At 41.8% G+C, this 16,874-nt stretch overlaps 1 protein-coding gene across 10 annotated transcripts in view; it reads right to left on the bottom strand.

Annotated features, from left to right (window-relative positions):
* Positions 1–16,405, bottom strand: part of tnip1 (TNFAIP3 interacting protein 1) — a 65,046-nt gene extending 48,641 nt beyond the window's left edge. For 5 of the 10 annotated variants that reach the window (XM_060915352.1, XM_060915342.1, XM_060915347.1 and 2 more), the window contains exon 1: positions 14,307–16,339. The gene's annotated coding sequence lies outside the window, so the exon portion shown is untranslated. The other 5 variants (XM_060915344.1, XM_060915345.1, XM_060915346.1 and 2 more) reach the window with 5 other exon arrangements.
* Positions 16,406–16,874: the final 469 nt, after the last annotated feature.

Below are 16,874 nucleotides of genomic sequence, written 5' to 3'. Positions count from 1 at the left end.
CACGCTGTTAACAAACAGCGCCCGTCTTTAATCAATGAACTATGTTTGGGCTGTTTAAGGATCGCGCCCAGGCAAGGACGATGCGAAATATTACGCCGCGTCTAGGAACGCGAAAAATACATTTCTCCATTTGGAAAACCGGAGATTTTCAAGAGTTTTGCCAAATATCGGGATTTCCGGGTAAATCCGGAAGACTTTCATCTATAGTTATTAACAACTGAAAAATATACATATATATTTTACACACACACATCAAATATTTCCACTTTCTTTTCTTTTTCTTTGTGAAATCAGCTACAACAGGAACAGAGCATTTTATTACAAGCAACCCTTCATACTGGAATATATATTTATATTATATATTCCTGAGTGTTTTACTGGGAAATACGCCACTCGTGTTTTTTAATCCGAGCTCCATCCTGGGCATGGAGAACCAAAACCGTGACGTAAATCTCTATTTTTTTTTTTTTGCGGTCCGGTTTCCATCACATCCTGCGCTCTGATTGGCTGGCAAGCGGGTCTGTATCCTACGATACGGACCCTGGTTACATAGTAGCAATTTTTGTGCACATTTATTTTCGCATTTCTCAGGAGAATAGCATTAATTTCCCAGCATGGATAGCGATAACGACAGTGTTCACAGCGAAAGCGAGTTTTACTACCCTGAGGAAGAAGAAATAAAAGAAAACATTTCAGGAGAAAGCTAAAAACCTCTAACTGCTGCTAACGCCGAGCAAAAACATGGCTGAATCCTGAATGACTTAATTTTGTATAAATAGGGGACTACATAGGCGGCAAAATGTAGTTTTTTTCCTGCCATGGAAGTGCACTTGTATACCGAGGAGGAAGCCATTTGCATTACAGCCGTGAATGAGGATTCAAAATGGCGGCTCGGCTCGCCTCGGCTTTCCCTTTCGGGTGCTCTCGTTTCCTGTTAGAATTTGGTAAAGAAAAAAATAAATATATTATTCACCAGCTTAAGGTTGGTCCGTATGGTGAAATACCGTGACCTCGGCCTCAGTCAGTACTTTCAAGACCTCGGTCACGGTATTTCATGATACGAACCTTCCAGCTGGTAAATAACACATATCTGTCACTCGTGAGGAAATCGATGAGCGAGTTGTTTTGATAGGGACTTTTTGTTTGTCAGCGTGTCGATATAATAAAAAGAAAAATCACACGCTGGCTTGAAGATGTGAAGTTTTTCATCTCGTGTTGGAAAACTCGCATTTTTCATATGAAATACATCACGGATCTGAGTGACATATTTCGATAAAACTGGCTGGCTTTTTTTCATTGTATATCAGATATATTCCATACTGGATGAGTCGAAGACGAGTAGCTGAATGGAATATATCTGGTATACCACGGAAAAAAGCCAGGCAATATTATTATTATACATACACATTCCTTTTGGGTGTTCAACACGTCTTTCTTTTTCAAACTTCTCTCGAAATCTTCCGTATTTAATGACGCAAACCTGGCGGACATGTTTGTGAGTCGCTCACTCACTAGCGCGGAAGTTTTACATCTCCGACGCGTGACGTCATGTTATCTTGACAACCACGCGATATCGTAAACCATATTCAACGCTCGTTCTCCGTTGGGTAGAGTGATGTAATACATGTAGGATAAGCGATATGCTAACAATATTGCACGCTATCAAAGCAAATTGGGGGAAAAAAAAAGTATAATAACTGACTAGGCACGCACTGTCAAAATGGTGAACCGGTTCAAAATTAAGATTCTTTTTATTAACTTGTGGATTTTTTTCTTTGTCGATGTGTCCGTATAATGTAAAGAACATCACACGGTGGCTTGTTCATTCGCTTCGTTCAGTGTATATTCTAGAACCTTGTTCCATCTGTGAAACACGGTGTTGGGAGCATCATGGTTTGGGTTTGTTTCACTGCATCCGGATCTTAATCCAATAGAAAGTTTGTGTGAGGAGGTCATAGGAGGAAACCCACCAACCAACCAACCAACCAACCAACCAACCAACCAACCCACCCAGAGTTGAAGCTATTCTGTACAGAGGAATAGGTTCAGTTCCTCCAAGCTGATGTGTAGGATCGTTGTATCAACAGTTACCGCAAGCGTTTAGTCAGTCATCACTGCACAAGGTACTGAAACCACTGCCGCTCACCGATACGTAATATTTTACTGGATCATTTTCCTCAGTAAATAAATGACCAAGTATAATATTTTCATCTCTAACTGGGGTCTCTATCTTTCGACAGTGTACATCATAAAATACCGTGATTATATCATCTTTACCACATGTCCACCCCAAGTGACCTTCACAGGGGATTCTCTACACATCTGGCATTACCATCACATACATTAACATAATCACGGCCCAAATTACACTCAGTGTTACCGCGAACACAGAACGCCACTCTCTCACTTTCCTTTCCAGTAACAAATGATAAGATCTGGGATTAGTCAATAAGATACTAAAAGGGACGTGCCCAAAAGCACAGCATGCTCACTTCATAGTGCACTATTTCACACACAAGCCAGGAATTAGTAGGAAAGTACAAGTCTCTCTGTGTTATGATACAAATTAGGGCTGGGTGATACGACCTAAAAAGACACCGTGATATTTTCAGACACTTTAATAATAACGGTACGATGAAAATAACGTTCAGATACAAACTAACGAGAGGACGTTTGTAAGTGTACAGATGTAGGAGAACCAGGGGGCACTCGTGACTATGTTCACCACTCAAAGATAAACTTCATATCTTCACGCAACCACGTAATATCCTCTATATATTCTAGAACCTTGTCCCATCTGTGAAACATGGTGTTGGGAGCATCATGGTTTGGCCTTGTTTTGCTGCATCCGGACCTTAATCCAGTAGAAACCTTGTGTGAGGTGGTCATATCAAGAAACCCACCAACATCTCAGAGCTGAAGCGGTTCTGTACAGAGGAATGGGTTCAATTCCTCCAAGCTGATGTGCAGGATCATTTAGTGAGTTAGAACTGTTCACAATCAATTCGAAATTTTTTTTTTTAAAGTGCGACACTGATGATATTTAGTTGCCTGACGATACAAATGGTCATATCATGATAGTGATCATTTATCGATATATCGCCCAGCCCTGCTACAAATACATAATGGTTTTAGATTCTGGATTCTGATTGGTCGGACATCGTAATGCTGCTGTCAATCAAATCACAGGGTTATTACCTTGCCTGTGACGGAGTAATCGGGGCGAGGTATTGTAATCGGTGCAGTTTGTTTATTTGTCTGTCTGCTGTTAACAATTTAGCATCTAGACTTTCACCAACTGAATTCAAATCTTCAGGGTAGGTGGGCAACAGTCCGTAGATTACCTGGTTAATTTTTGGGGGTAATCAGGTCAAGGTCACCGGAAAGGTCAACCTTTTGGTCAAAATAACATTTCCCATTATAACTCCAAAACGGTTGCCGAGAGACAAATGTTTACTATTATGAGCATATAGGAACTCCCATGTGGCCTTTCATTTGGCACCATGACCTCTGACCCTAAGTGACCTTAAAAGGTCAAACTCAAAGTCATGGATTTTCAGAGGGCCTTGAAAACGGTTGATCGTAGACAGATATTTACTATTATCGGCTTATAGGAAGTGCCATATGGGCTTTCATTTGGCACCATGACCTTTGACCTTGAAAGGCCAAACTGAAGGTCATGGGTTTTCAAAAGGCTAGAACTTTAAAATGGTTCATGATAGCCAGATGTTCACCATTATCAATATATAAAAGAAGTGCCGTATGGGCTTTCAGTTGCCGCCATGACCTTTGACCTTGAACGACTTTGAAATGTCAAACTCAAGGTCACGGATTTTCTTAGGACTATAACCTGACAGCTGATTATTGAGAAATATTACCATTATCAACATATAGGTATAAAATAAGTGCTGCCGGGCGAGGTTTGTGTTGCCTGGCAACACTTGTATTAGCTAGTGCACTTATTTCGTTATTATACAATATCGTTTCTACGTGAACGGATTTTAAAAACACGTGTGGATATGGTGGCGGTTAACTATAAGGAGGAGATGCTGATTTAACGTTGATGGAAGGAGTCTCCAGTGTCGGCACTTTGTAACAGTCAGACGCAAAACTCTATCTGGACTTTAGGATTCACAGTTTAATCAGAAATATGCATTTTTGTTTTTGGTCTTATGAACGTCAACAAAGTAAAATGAAATAGGCTGCTGATGGAACAACTCTACTGCTGCTGTAACGAAAGTGAGAACAGGAACTAGTTTTGCAGACATTCTAGAACATTAAATGTATAAATAGCAAATTGTTGTGGTACAAGTGGAATAAAAATCACATCTTACTTATCTTTACTTTCATCAAGAATTCCTTTTACAAATCTTTTCAGCTGTTTAATAAGACAAGCTGATTAGCTGACAGTTTGTCTTATAGTTCCTCTATTACTTTGTGAAACTAAAGATCATCATCATCATACTTGCGATGGATCATGAGGACTTTTTATGTTAAATCACTCACTCGGAGGATTCTTTCTAGTCCCTTGGGTCTAAAGCATGGTGTTCCACAAGGGTCTCTCCTTGGTCCCTTGCTCCTCAACCTGTATATTAATGATCTATCAGTTTGCAAGACATGTAATGAGTCGTATGTCGATGATATTAAGCGTTACGTCTCATTCTCCAATGACCTCAAGCAAGACCTGCTGGGGGTGGCTGCTTGGTTTTGTGAGAACAGTTTGCTGATTAATCCTGACAAGACCAAGTTCCATGTGTTTCGATCAAGCAAGATGCTCAATCAGACGCCCATATGTTCCTAGGGAAGGAGCTACCCGTTGTTCAGTCAGTTAGAGACCTCGACGTTATCGTTGATACAAACTTGCCGTTCGATGAAGATATCCAGACTCTAGCCGCTGATCTAATAAGCAAACAAGGAATGATAAGTAGGATCCGTCACCTTTTTGACTGACACTCTTGACAATCATTAACTCTAATTTTTACGAAGCTTTTTTACTGTTCTACTGTCTGGTCAACTGAGAGTTGGCCTAGTGGTTAGCATGTCTGCCTCTCGACCAGAAGATCGCGAGTTCTACTCGCGATCGGGTCATACCAAAGACCATCATAAAAATGGTACCCACTGCCATCTGGCAAGGCACGCTGCAATACAGATGTGAGGAGGGGAGTCAGACTCTTGGTTACCAGAGGACTAGACCCCGCCACCACCCCACTGTAACCCTAGCTGTATAGGAGAGAGGCTGAGGGCTATGGAAATGGAGATTGATGCTACATCCATATGCTTCAAAGAGTTGGTTAGTACTGGAACAGGAGACTGCCTGGGAAGACCAGATTCTGGCATGGAAGGGACTTTGAGTTTTTGACTGTCTGGTCAGATACCAGCAATTCAAATATTCAAAAGTTACAGCTAGTCCAGAATTTTGCTGCCTGGGCAGTGCAAATATGATCACATAACACCTACTCTCAAGGAACTGAAGCTTTTGCCCGTGTCTGATTTATTAACCATAAAAAGACACCGTACTTACAGTACGTATAAATGCATGAATAAACTTGCCCCTAATTATCTTACTAGCTTGTTCAGAAAATGCTCCAGTATACATCAACATGAGAATGTTGTTGATGTTCGTTCTTCAGGGTCAAAGATGACCATGACTTCTATTTGGTGGGTGGCGGTTGTGGGTCCAGAGGCGACTGACGGAGGTAAATCGGGCTTTGAAGGTACGCCCGCCCACACACAGACATTCCACGGGCCAAGGTTGAGTACCTTCACTATCTTTTTGTTGTATTTCGACTGCTGAATGGGATCCCCGCCAGCTGCAATGTGCTGGCTAGGATGAGGTGAAGCAGACTATGTTTGGGGAAAATTTTCTAGCCCGTTCCTCCATGGAGGTGAGCAGAGCGAATCCTAAACAGGGCTGCTCAGACACCTAGGGGGCTGCCGAACCCCGATGCCGCTTCGTTCCAACAGAGAGCAAACCTATGACCCTACGCTTTGCTGCATTTGCTTTCCTGCCCATTGAACCACCAGGTGGTGGTCTGCTCCACACAGTCTGCCGAGTCCAGTCTTCAGTTGTAACCCTGACCAGGGGGAGCAAGGGGTTGCTAGTGCTTGCTTGACACCACCCCAGGGCCACCTGTGTGCAGGTTTGTGACTACAGCTTCCAATGTTTCTGCACCTGCTGTTTTGCCACTTGCCCATCATCACAGGACTTGAATTTGAAGTCATGACTTGCACATGACTTGGAATAGAGTGAGGGAGAGTCGTGCAGCCGTCAGCCTCACTCTCTCGTCCCGACCTAACTGGGTGCAGGGGCAAGACAGAATCAAGACGGCTGGAGCTAGGTCGGGATGCAGTGGATGGCCAACAGTGTTCTACATGTTGCACCATGCCCTGATCGCGCTCCACAAACACTTTGCTGGGTCCGCCTTCCTGCCCGCTGAACCACCAGGTGGTGGTCTCCTCCGTGTAGTCTGCCGAGTCCAGTCTTCAGTTGTAACCCTGACCAGGGGGAGCGAGGGGTTGCTAGTGCTTGCTCAAGGCACCACCCCCAGGCTAGTGGAGGGAAGGAGACGTCTTACTAATCCATTGCATGGCGGTCAAGAATGGCACATAATACTAGGAACAGTAACAATCTGAACATCCCCAAGTGTTGTACTACCAAGGCACAGAACTTTCTTTACTGAGAAGTCTCTGTCTGGAACTCACTCCAAGAGGCAATTTCCAGGTCTCCATCAGTATCCATTTTTAAAAGTAATTTAAAGTTACATCATTTAGAGACGTGGCTGCACACCTAGCTCTGATATGTTTGATGAGAACATTGTAAATATTACTCTTATTAGGTTTTGATAATAACCCGTTTCTATATACTTCCACAGAATATTTTCATTTGTAATTTAGAATTGTTTATATTTTTAGCAGCACTTGTAAATTAGGTATGAAGACCCCATTTTGGGAACCTAATAAAGATTACTGTACTGTATTGCATTCTGTGATTTATAAAACCTTCTGTGATGCAGTGAGGATGTCTGCGATTACATAAATTACCGGATGCCACTCCATTGCATGGCACCATGCGTACACACTCGCACCTAGAGGCAATTTATCTTCACCAGCTGACCTCCTGCTGTGTTCTGGGGAGGTCGGAGGAAACCAGAGAACCTGGAGGAAACCCACACGGACTAACCCAAGCTCAGTTGACAAGAAAACTTCGAAAAACAACCAACAGCTGTGTGGTGTAACGAAGTGGAATTCCCGTCACCACCCTGAAGAGGATCATTTTCCAATCACAGCGTGTCCCCCAAGCGCTCCACTTCTCGTACACAACACCAATTTGCTCATGATTTGAAATTTTTATTTAGCAAAGAAGAACAACAACAATTTAATCTGTCTATAGTTCTGTTTAATGCTGTGGAAAGTCCGCGAACAAGTTAGTTCCTGTTCCTAATGACTTGCATACAAACAGGCGTTTCCTCATCAGACTCTGTCAAAGTTGATATGTAAATAAACAACACCTTCTGACCAATCAGATTCGAGAATTCTACAGGGACCTGGTGCAAGACTTCTCTTTCCCTCCGACATCAGATCTCAATATTGCATTAAAATAAAATACAAATTGTGAAGTGTGCGTTATTTATGATTCAACAATACACGGAAAACTTCTCGTACTTTAATTGCACACCGAATTGAATCCCTCATCTCATTATCTCTAGCCGCTTTATCCTGTTCTACAGGGTCGCAGGCAAGCTGGAGCCTATCCCAGCTGACTACGGGCGAAAGGCGGGGTACACCCTGGACAAGTCGCCGGGTCATCACAGGGCTGACACATAGACACAGACAACCATTCACACTCACATTCACACCTACGGTCAATTTAGAGTCACCAGTTAACCTAACCTGCATGTCTTTGGACTGTGGGGGAAACCGGAGCACCCGGGGGAAACCCACGCGGACACGGGGAGAACATGCAAACTCCACACAGAAAGGCCCTCGCCGGCCACGGGGCTCGAACCCGGACCTCCTTGCTGTGAGGCGACAGCGCTAACCACTACACCACCGTGCCGCCCCCGAATTGAATCGTTTATTGAATAAATGAGTCGGGAGTGAAAGAAAAACGTGTCATTACTGTAATAACGGCACACGACACACCACAGAGAAAAGGGTTATATCTGTTGAAACATCAGTTTTGTTTGACACGAAACTAGTTCACACCACGGCTGGGCAGCGATGGAATATCGAGATCATAAATTACATCACAGGACACTTTTGAGAGATATATTAGTTTTTTTTGTTTTGCTGGAAGAATCTGGTGTGATATTAACATTTTGTATTAATCTTTAAAAACTGTGTGTAAAAAAAAAAATTGTTCTGTACAAATTTCATATTTTTTAAAATTCTAAAGCTAGACAATAAATAATAATAAATTACATCACAGTACACCTTTCCGACCTATTGTTTTATTAATTTTATTTAATTTATTGCTGGAAGAAGCTGGTGTGATTAAAACGTTGTATTAATCTTTAAAAATTGCAAAATGTATATATATGTGTAAATAAATTTTTAAATGTTTTCTGTGTTATGGTCAAATAACACTGGCATTTACTTTTTCTTCTAAAGATAGACGATATTGTAAATTACATCACAGCACACTTTTTTTTTTTTGCTGGAAGAAGCCCATCCACCCATTCATCTTCTACCGCTTAACCGGATCCTGGTCGCGGGGGTAGCAGCCTAAGCAGAGCAGCCCAGACTTCCCTCTCCCCGGCCAGTTCCACCAGCTCTTCCGGGGGAATACCGAGGCGTTCCCAGTCCAGCCGAGAGATGTAATCTCTCCAGTGTGTCCTGAGTCTACCCCGGGGTCTCCTCCCAGTAGGGCATGCCCAGAAAACCTCCCTTGGGAGGCGTCCAGGGGGCATCCTAACAAGGTGCCTGAACCACCTCAACTGACGCCTTTTGATGTAGAGGAGCAGCGGTTCTACTCTGAGTCTCTCCCGAATGACCAAGCTTCTCACCCTGTCTCGAAGGGAGAGCCTAGCTACCCTGCGGAGAAAACTCATTTCTACCGCTTGTATCTGCGAACTCATTCTTTCGATCACTACCCATAGCTCGTGACCATAGGTGAGAGTGGGAACGTAGATGGACCAGTAAATTGAGAGCTTAGCCTTTTGGCTCAGCTCTCTCTTTACCATAACAGACCAGTTTAGCATCCGCATCGCTGCTGACGCTGCCCCGATCCGTCTGTCCAACTCCTGCTCCCGTTCACTCGTGAACAAAATCCCGAGATACTTAAACTCCTCCACTTTAGGTAGCAACTCCCCCCTGACCTAGAGTAGGCACTCCACCTGTTTCCGGCTGACCGCCATGGCCACGGACTTGGAGGTGCTGATCCTCATCCCAACCGCTTCGCACTCGGCTGCAAACCGTCCCAGGACATGCTGCAAGTCACAGATTGATGCAGCCAACAGGACCGAATCATCCGCAAAAAGCAGAGACGTGATCCTGATGCCACCAAACCAGACACCCTCCGCCCCTCGGCTGTGCCTAGAAATTTTGTCCATAAAAGTTATGAAGAAGCTATTGTGATAATTGTGTATTAATCTTTAAAAATTATTTTTTTAATTAATTTAAAAATGTTTTTAATTGGTGCGATGTTAAATTAAAAAAAAAAATTAAAAATAAACGCAAATAAATTAAAATGTTTTTATTGCTCTATAAATTCTAAATAATACTGGCATTTAAAAAAAAAAATATTATATATATTACTCTAAAGCTCGACAATAAATAATAAATTACATCACAGTACACCTTTCTGAGATATCGTGATTTTTTTTTTTTTTGCTGGTGTGATGTTAAAAAAGTTTGGATTAATCTTTATAATTATGATAAATAAATAAAATTTTTAAAACATTAGTGTTGTGTATTAATAATACTGCCATTTATAACTTTGTTATTCTAAGGCTGGAGAAATTTAAAAAAATAAATAAAGTCACATTTTTTGTGATATCTTTTTTCAATAAAAAATACAAGCCCTGATTGGAAGATTTGATGTTTGATCATTGCATTTTATTTTATTTATTATTAGAATGCATTTTTCTCTCTGTTTCAGGGTTAAGTCATTGTTGCTTGTATTTAAAAAAGACTGCAATTGTACAGATTTTTCGCTGGAAGTTTGTTAGCATCTGTGTGCGTTTTTATATATCACGTATAATCATGTATTCACGTATCGTGATATATTTTTTGTACAAGCAGCCGGACAGACAGATAATCAGATGTCCAAATCCCCGTAGCTCCAGACTCTCTACTTTAGTAAGTGTGTTAAAGGGTAAATTACATAAACACTCGTCCTTCATAAGACAAACTCCACCATGCTCTCAGCTAGAAAACCCTCAGAGAAACCTGGTCCTGATCCAATGTACACTTCTTCCCTGGACCAGATGTCCTCAAGTCCCCAGAATATCTTTGTTCTCCCATCAGGAAGAAGGTACAGAACAACCAGCACTCAGACCACGAGTTTCAAGCGCCACGTCTGCCCCCGAGCCATCAGAAGTCTCAGTAACTTCATTAGAACGCTTCAACATTCAAAACAAAAGTGTGTGCTGTTGGTGCACTGCACTGCTGAACACTAACGCTGTACACATGTGATTCGAGCCACCTCTTCACGCTACAACGGACAGCTTGTGTCTCTGGAGAAATGGGACGCGATCTCTTGGGCTTCAAATACTAGAACACCGTTCGATATGATTTTACAGAATAATAAAGTTTCTATCCGTTTTTGGTCAGTGTTCAAATTGACTTCCTCGGACCCGTCTCGGAAGTTCGATCACAAAGTTCAATTCGTGACTTTACTGAAAGTTGTGGTTCTGAAACTGAGGTCAGGAAAGCGAAGCCTGGAGCACAGCTGTATCACCCAAAACATGCTCTGTACCGACTTGGACTTGTCTGTTGTCTGTGCTTTGTTCACACACACAAAGTTTAACAAGATAGAATTCCTTCTTCTATAAAACAGCTTTAATCATTGGCACAATGCAGGAATCAAGCAAACTAGCTGAAGTAAAGGCCCGGGCTTGAAAAAAACAATTCTGACTCAATCCTGACTCAGCTCCAGTGTTCTTAAGACTCGATCCTGACTCGGCTTTAATGCCCTCAAGACTCGATCCTGACTCGGCTTTAACGCCCTCAAGACTCGATCCTGACTCGATTCCAGTGTTCTTAAGACTCAATCCTGACCCAGCCTCAACCGCCTTAAGACTCGATCATGACCCTGCCTCGACTGCCTTAAGACTCGATCCTGACTCAGCTTTGATGTTCTTAAGACTCAATCCTGACTTGGCCTCAATTGCCTAAAGACTTAATCTTGACTTGGCTCCAGTGTTCTGAAGATGCGATCCTGATTTGGCTTCAACCGCCTTAAAACTTGATGTTGATTTGGCTCCAGTGTTCTAAGACTCGATCCTGCCTCGGCTTCGGCCGCCTTAAGACTCGATCCTGCCTCGGCTTCGGCCGCCTTAAGACTCGATCCTGCCTCGGCTTCGGCCGCCTTAAGACTCGATCCTGCCTCGGCTTCGGCCGCCTTAAGACTCGATCCTGCCTCGGCTTCGGCCGCCTTAAGACTCGATCCTGCCTCGGCTTCGGCCGCCTTAAGACTCGATCCTGCCTCGGCTTCGGCCGCCTTAAGACTCGATCCTGCCTCGGCTTCGGCCGCCTTAAGACTCGATCCTGCCTCGGCTTCGGCCGCCTTAAGACTCGATCCTGCCTCGGCTTCGGCCGCCTTAAGACTCGATCCTGCCTCGGCTTCGGCCGCCTTAAGACTCGATCCTGCCTCGGCTTCGGCCGCCTTAAGACTCGATCCTGCCTCGGCTTCGGCCGCCTTAAGACTCGATCCTGCCTCGGCTTCGGCCGCCTTAAGACTCGATCCTGCCTCGGCTTCGGCCGCCTTAAGACTCGATCCTGCCTCGGCTTCGGCCGCCTTAAGACTCGATCCTGCCTCGGCTTCGGCCGCCTTAAGACTCGATCCTGCCTCGGCTTCGGCCGCCTTAAGACTCGATCCTGCCTCGGCTTCGGCCGCCTTAAGACTCGATCCTGCCTCAGATTTGGCTCGTCCTGGTCTTGGCCTTAATAATGACAAATCAACTTCATCTCTAGACAGGTGTTCAGTGATTTTTTTTTTAAATTGTTGTCACAGTGAAACCACAAACCACGATTGTCCATTGTTCTTATTGTTATCAGCCTATTTGACTGGCTGCTTGACTTTCCAGACCTCAAAAATTATTTTTTTAAAAAATCCTATAAACTATGTGAACTTGGACTGTGAGATGCTGAGTCAGTGGAAGATTCAAGGCTAAAACCTCTGTAAACATCTGGAACACAATGAAATAACGAGTCTAATACCTGAGTCACTGGAACATGTTTAGAAATTACATTTATACCGAGTTTTGCTTGAGAGATGCCCACATTTTGAGGTCCAATCTCTCAAAGAACCTTATAATACAAATGTCATGATGTATAGTTGAATTAAAATGATGCAGCTTCACTAAATGCCATTAGTCATATTACTGCACGCCTGGTACAGGAGAAGGCTATTATTTAACGGAATGAATACATTTACATTCACTAAAGAAAATATTATCGGTGTCTGAACATCATTTCTTATCATCTGTAATTAAACAGAAATAGAAATAAAAGGAACACCCAGAGAGCAGGACACAGAGAAACCGCTTTACCTGCATTGTACTAAATGGCTAGCTTAGCATCCGGCTAACAACAGGTGCTGTGTTTACCCGTACTGTCATGCTAGCTCGCTACCTAGCAACAACACCTCCTTATTTATCACTAATTTAACCATCAACTACATCAAAATCCACTGAAAACGCAGCACGAAATACCATTAAAGAAATAAACACCGCCATTTTTTTTTAACTACCTTTTGTCGATGATCTTCTCCGCCGAGCCTCCTTAGAAGAGTAGAAGAATTGTGCGGAAGTACCTCCGTGGGCGTCAACAAGCCTCCTTTCGACACGCCCATCACAGCCCACGTCTCTGCACTGTGATTGGTCATTTTTCCTAGCTCCACCCACGCCCGTTTCGCAATGGTAACCAGGGGAAATTCCTCCTCGCGGTAATGTAAACAGCACGGTTCAGCGAGCCAATAGCCTGCGTCCTTTTTTTCCGGCTCATTAGCATATTTAAAGAGACAGTGTCTCAGCTGTCGCAGCTGCCTTTTTTTTTTTTGCTTCAATAGGATGTTATTAATTATGAGATTTTTAATCTTTATGCACCTATTTTCAATCTAACAAACAAATAAAAAAATAAATGCATACATAGAACACAGGATAATATTGTTGTTGCTGCTGTTGTTGTTGTTGTTGTTGTTATAATCCATAATTGTAAACACAATAAAGGATATTTATTTATTTATTTATTTATTTATTCGTTCATTTATTGGAGTCATGGAGCTCTTAAATAGCTAATTATTGGGCTTTAGATGAGATTTATAACTCTGATATTTAAATAATAAAGTAGATGAGATCCACCATTCTGTAATAAACAATACTACTACCACTTCTGATAATAATAATAATAATAATAATAATAATAATAATAATAATAAATTCACACAACTTTGTGGCTATACATCATATTTTCTCACAGGTTTTCCCATGAGCAATTGTAGCACGGTCGCCTCAAAGCAAGAAGGTTCTGGGTTCGAGCCGAATGGCCGGCGAGGGCCTTTCTGTGCGGAGTTTGCATGTTCTCCCCGTGTCTGCGTGGGTTTCCTCAGGGTGCTCCGGTTTCCCCCACAGTCCAAAAACATGCAGGTTAGGTTAATATGGGACGGCCTTGGGCTGAGGTGCCCTTGAGCGAGGCACCTAACTCTCTGGGTATGTGTGTGTGCTCATTACTCACGTGTGTGTTCACTGCTTCAGACGGGTTAAATGCAAAGAGGAATTTCACAAGTGTGTGATGAATAAAGTTGTGCTTTCTTTCTTTCACAGTTGATTGTCCTGACCAACACAAACACCTGAATAAAAACCTATGAATTTCCCTTTCTGAATATAGACTGTGGTTTCATGATAACTTTATATCGACATACTGTGCTATTCAGAGAAAACAAGGAAACTGGGTGAAGTAATTCCTAAGTAACTCTAATAAGGGGTGTTGTTGGCCAAGAAGCTTCATTCCCAGGACATTTCAGAAGTGACGTAAATGTGTAGAGCCCACTATTAGTCAATAGTGAATTATTTGACAATTTGTAACCATTAAAAATAAAGAACACATAAATATTGCAATAATTATGTCAGATTGATTTGGCTCACCAGTAGTGCTGTTCGAGTCAATCATATCCTTAAACCTATTTATGAAACAAAAAACAAAAAAAATACACAGGTTCAACTACACATCCATGACCTGTCAGAAGATATGTTTCAACATTCATTTTGTGGAAACTCATCTGAAATGTGTTCATCTTCCTATAGTGAATGTTTAGCCTGATAAACAGTAATGATTTATCAATCCAGTAGTAATAAGAGCACATTACTACTATAGACACATTTAAAACATTATTAATGCTCTTTTTTTTATATTGTCAGAAATATTGAACTGTATCATTTCATTTTTGATATGTGCCCCATTTATCCTGTTAGTAAGCACGTTTAAGGTCTCTTTAGACCAGTTTAAATCCAGTATGGATGAAATGTAGCTTTGTTTTACTTCATTCACTGACATATTTGTGGCCTCATTTTAAACAGACTGACACGTCCAGATATTTTTGGTTTGCACTCTGTCACTATTTCTTGCTATATGTCCACATCTGAGACTACTTCAGCAAGCAACACACTGGTAATACTTTTGACCAAGTTTAAACCTGACAAGCAAAAGAAACCTGAAAACTGAAAAGAAATCGAATCGTAATTCTTTCTTTTTACAACCGAATGTGATTGACGACCAAATTTATAAAGCAACGATAAAATCACGGACAATTTGTCATCCGTAAACTTCCGAACTACAGTATGCTGTCATATGATTTCCATAAGTTTAAGATGTCACCAGTACTGTACAGCATGACTTTGCAAAGCTCTGGTTCTCTTGTGAGAGCCATGTTACAAAAATACTGACATCTGGTGGAGCCATCACATGTTTAAAAAAAAAATTAAAATAAAAAAAAAAGACAAGCAAATGTGTCTTATAATAGCAGGTTTTGCCTGTGAAATGGCATACGAGAACCCAAGTAAGCATGTGCGGCATTGTGGGAATGTGTGAAACATTAATCATGTGTATCATGAGTCATAGATTGAAATATAAACACACCTGCTTCGGGTGCATGTGAAAAATACGTGAAGCGTGACATGTGTGTTCATCCTGTAGCCTGATATGAATTCTCTAAGCTTAAAAATGTCTTTTAATTTGGAAAGAAAAAAAAAACAAGCATGTATTTAACTGATAAAACTGGACGTTAGACTGAAAATACTACCGGACGGTTTTTAGCTCTAATCTGTGTGCAAAAATGATAAAAAGAAGCTGAAAACATCAACCAAATTTGGAATTTATATTCAGCTCACAACCACATTCAACATGGATTTCATCTCTGCATTAACCTTACCATGTGTAGAAACACTGACTGCCGCTTTAATATGCCTTTATATTTATATAACAAATGGTGAAATGGTTAAAAAAAAATCAGAGCAATTATATCATATGCCCTACAGAATCCCGGCCCGCCTCTTCTAGTCGTTTATATTTCAAACACTTAATAACGTAATAACTAGAGCCAATATTATGAGTGAGGAGTGAAAATGTAAAGCTATACACAATATCCTGCTCCTTTTAAAAGTGTTCAGTAAAGCTGTAGAGCTTAAAACACTGCGATTTCAGAATATTTCAGAATATATTATGGATATGAGCGCAGATTAACAGTGAGATATTGCGTCCTTTCAATCGTCCAAGCAAGTCGCTCTTCTACACCGAGCTCCTCATCACCTTATAACATTTTGCTATGAGTTATAGACGTTAAAAGTTACTCAGACTACGGTATGTTATTACTCGCATGACAGTTAATGGTTAATGTGGTCAATGTGGAGTCTAAGACTTATACTCTATTACTGTAAAGACACAGTCCTCATGACCATCAAGCACAACAGAAAGCACTATAGCTTGAAGTGAAGCAGCACTATAATCAAATGACATTACATTTTATAACATGGAAATGGAAGTGTATCTCTAATAAAGACGTGACAAAAAGCCTAGATAACTTTCATTTGTATTCATAACACACACACACACACACACACACACACACACACACACACACACACATATATATATGCACACACACACACACAAACACTCACACACACACAGAGCACTCACCTCCTCAGGACGCTTGCATCCGTGAGGCGTATATTAAGGAAACTGGTGGCACTGGGGGAAGTGTTTGCTGTGCTTTTAGACAAAACGGGGGAATTCCCACATAGTGGTAGGGCCCTGATATTTTTTAAGCTCTTGAAGAAAAAAAAAAGGAGGGGGGGACCTGTTCCTGCTGTTTGCTCAACAATGTGCATGGTTAAGTGTTAACACAGAGAAAGTGTGTGTGTGGATCAGCATGGACACACTCTACAGGTTTGGTATGTTCATGGTATGTTCACGGTACACTATGACTCCAGGAAGGACGTATGCACGAGGTTAAAGTCGTTTGTGTGTCTGAGTGGATTATATATGCATACCAAGAACTCGTACCAAGTTCAGTGCAAAGTTGAACATGATGTCTGTTCCAGTGCAAGAAACAGAAAGGAGTTGAAGGAAAGCTTCAGGAAAATAATTTACATGCTGTTTTCTGGAAGTTTTTGACAAGCAGATGGTTCGGAAATGTTATGTCATTTAGAGTGAAG

This window comes from Neoarius graeffei, chromosome 2 (assembly GCF_027579695.1).
Source record: "Neoarius graeffei isolate fNeoGra1 chromosome 2, fNeoGra1.pri, whole genome shotgun sequence".
In the NCBI taxonomy this organism is placed as follows: domain Eukaryota; kingdom Metazoa; phylum Chordata; class Actinopteri; order Siluriformes; family Ariidae; genus Neoarius; species Neoarius graeffei.
The sequence above is the reverse complement of the archived record's forward strand: the minus strand, read 5'-3'. Positions and strand labels throughout refer to the sequence as shown.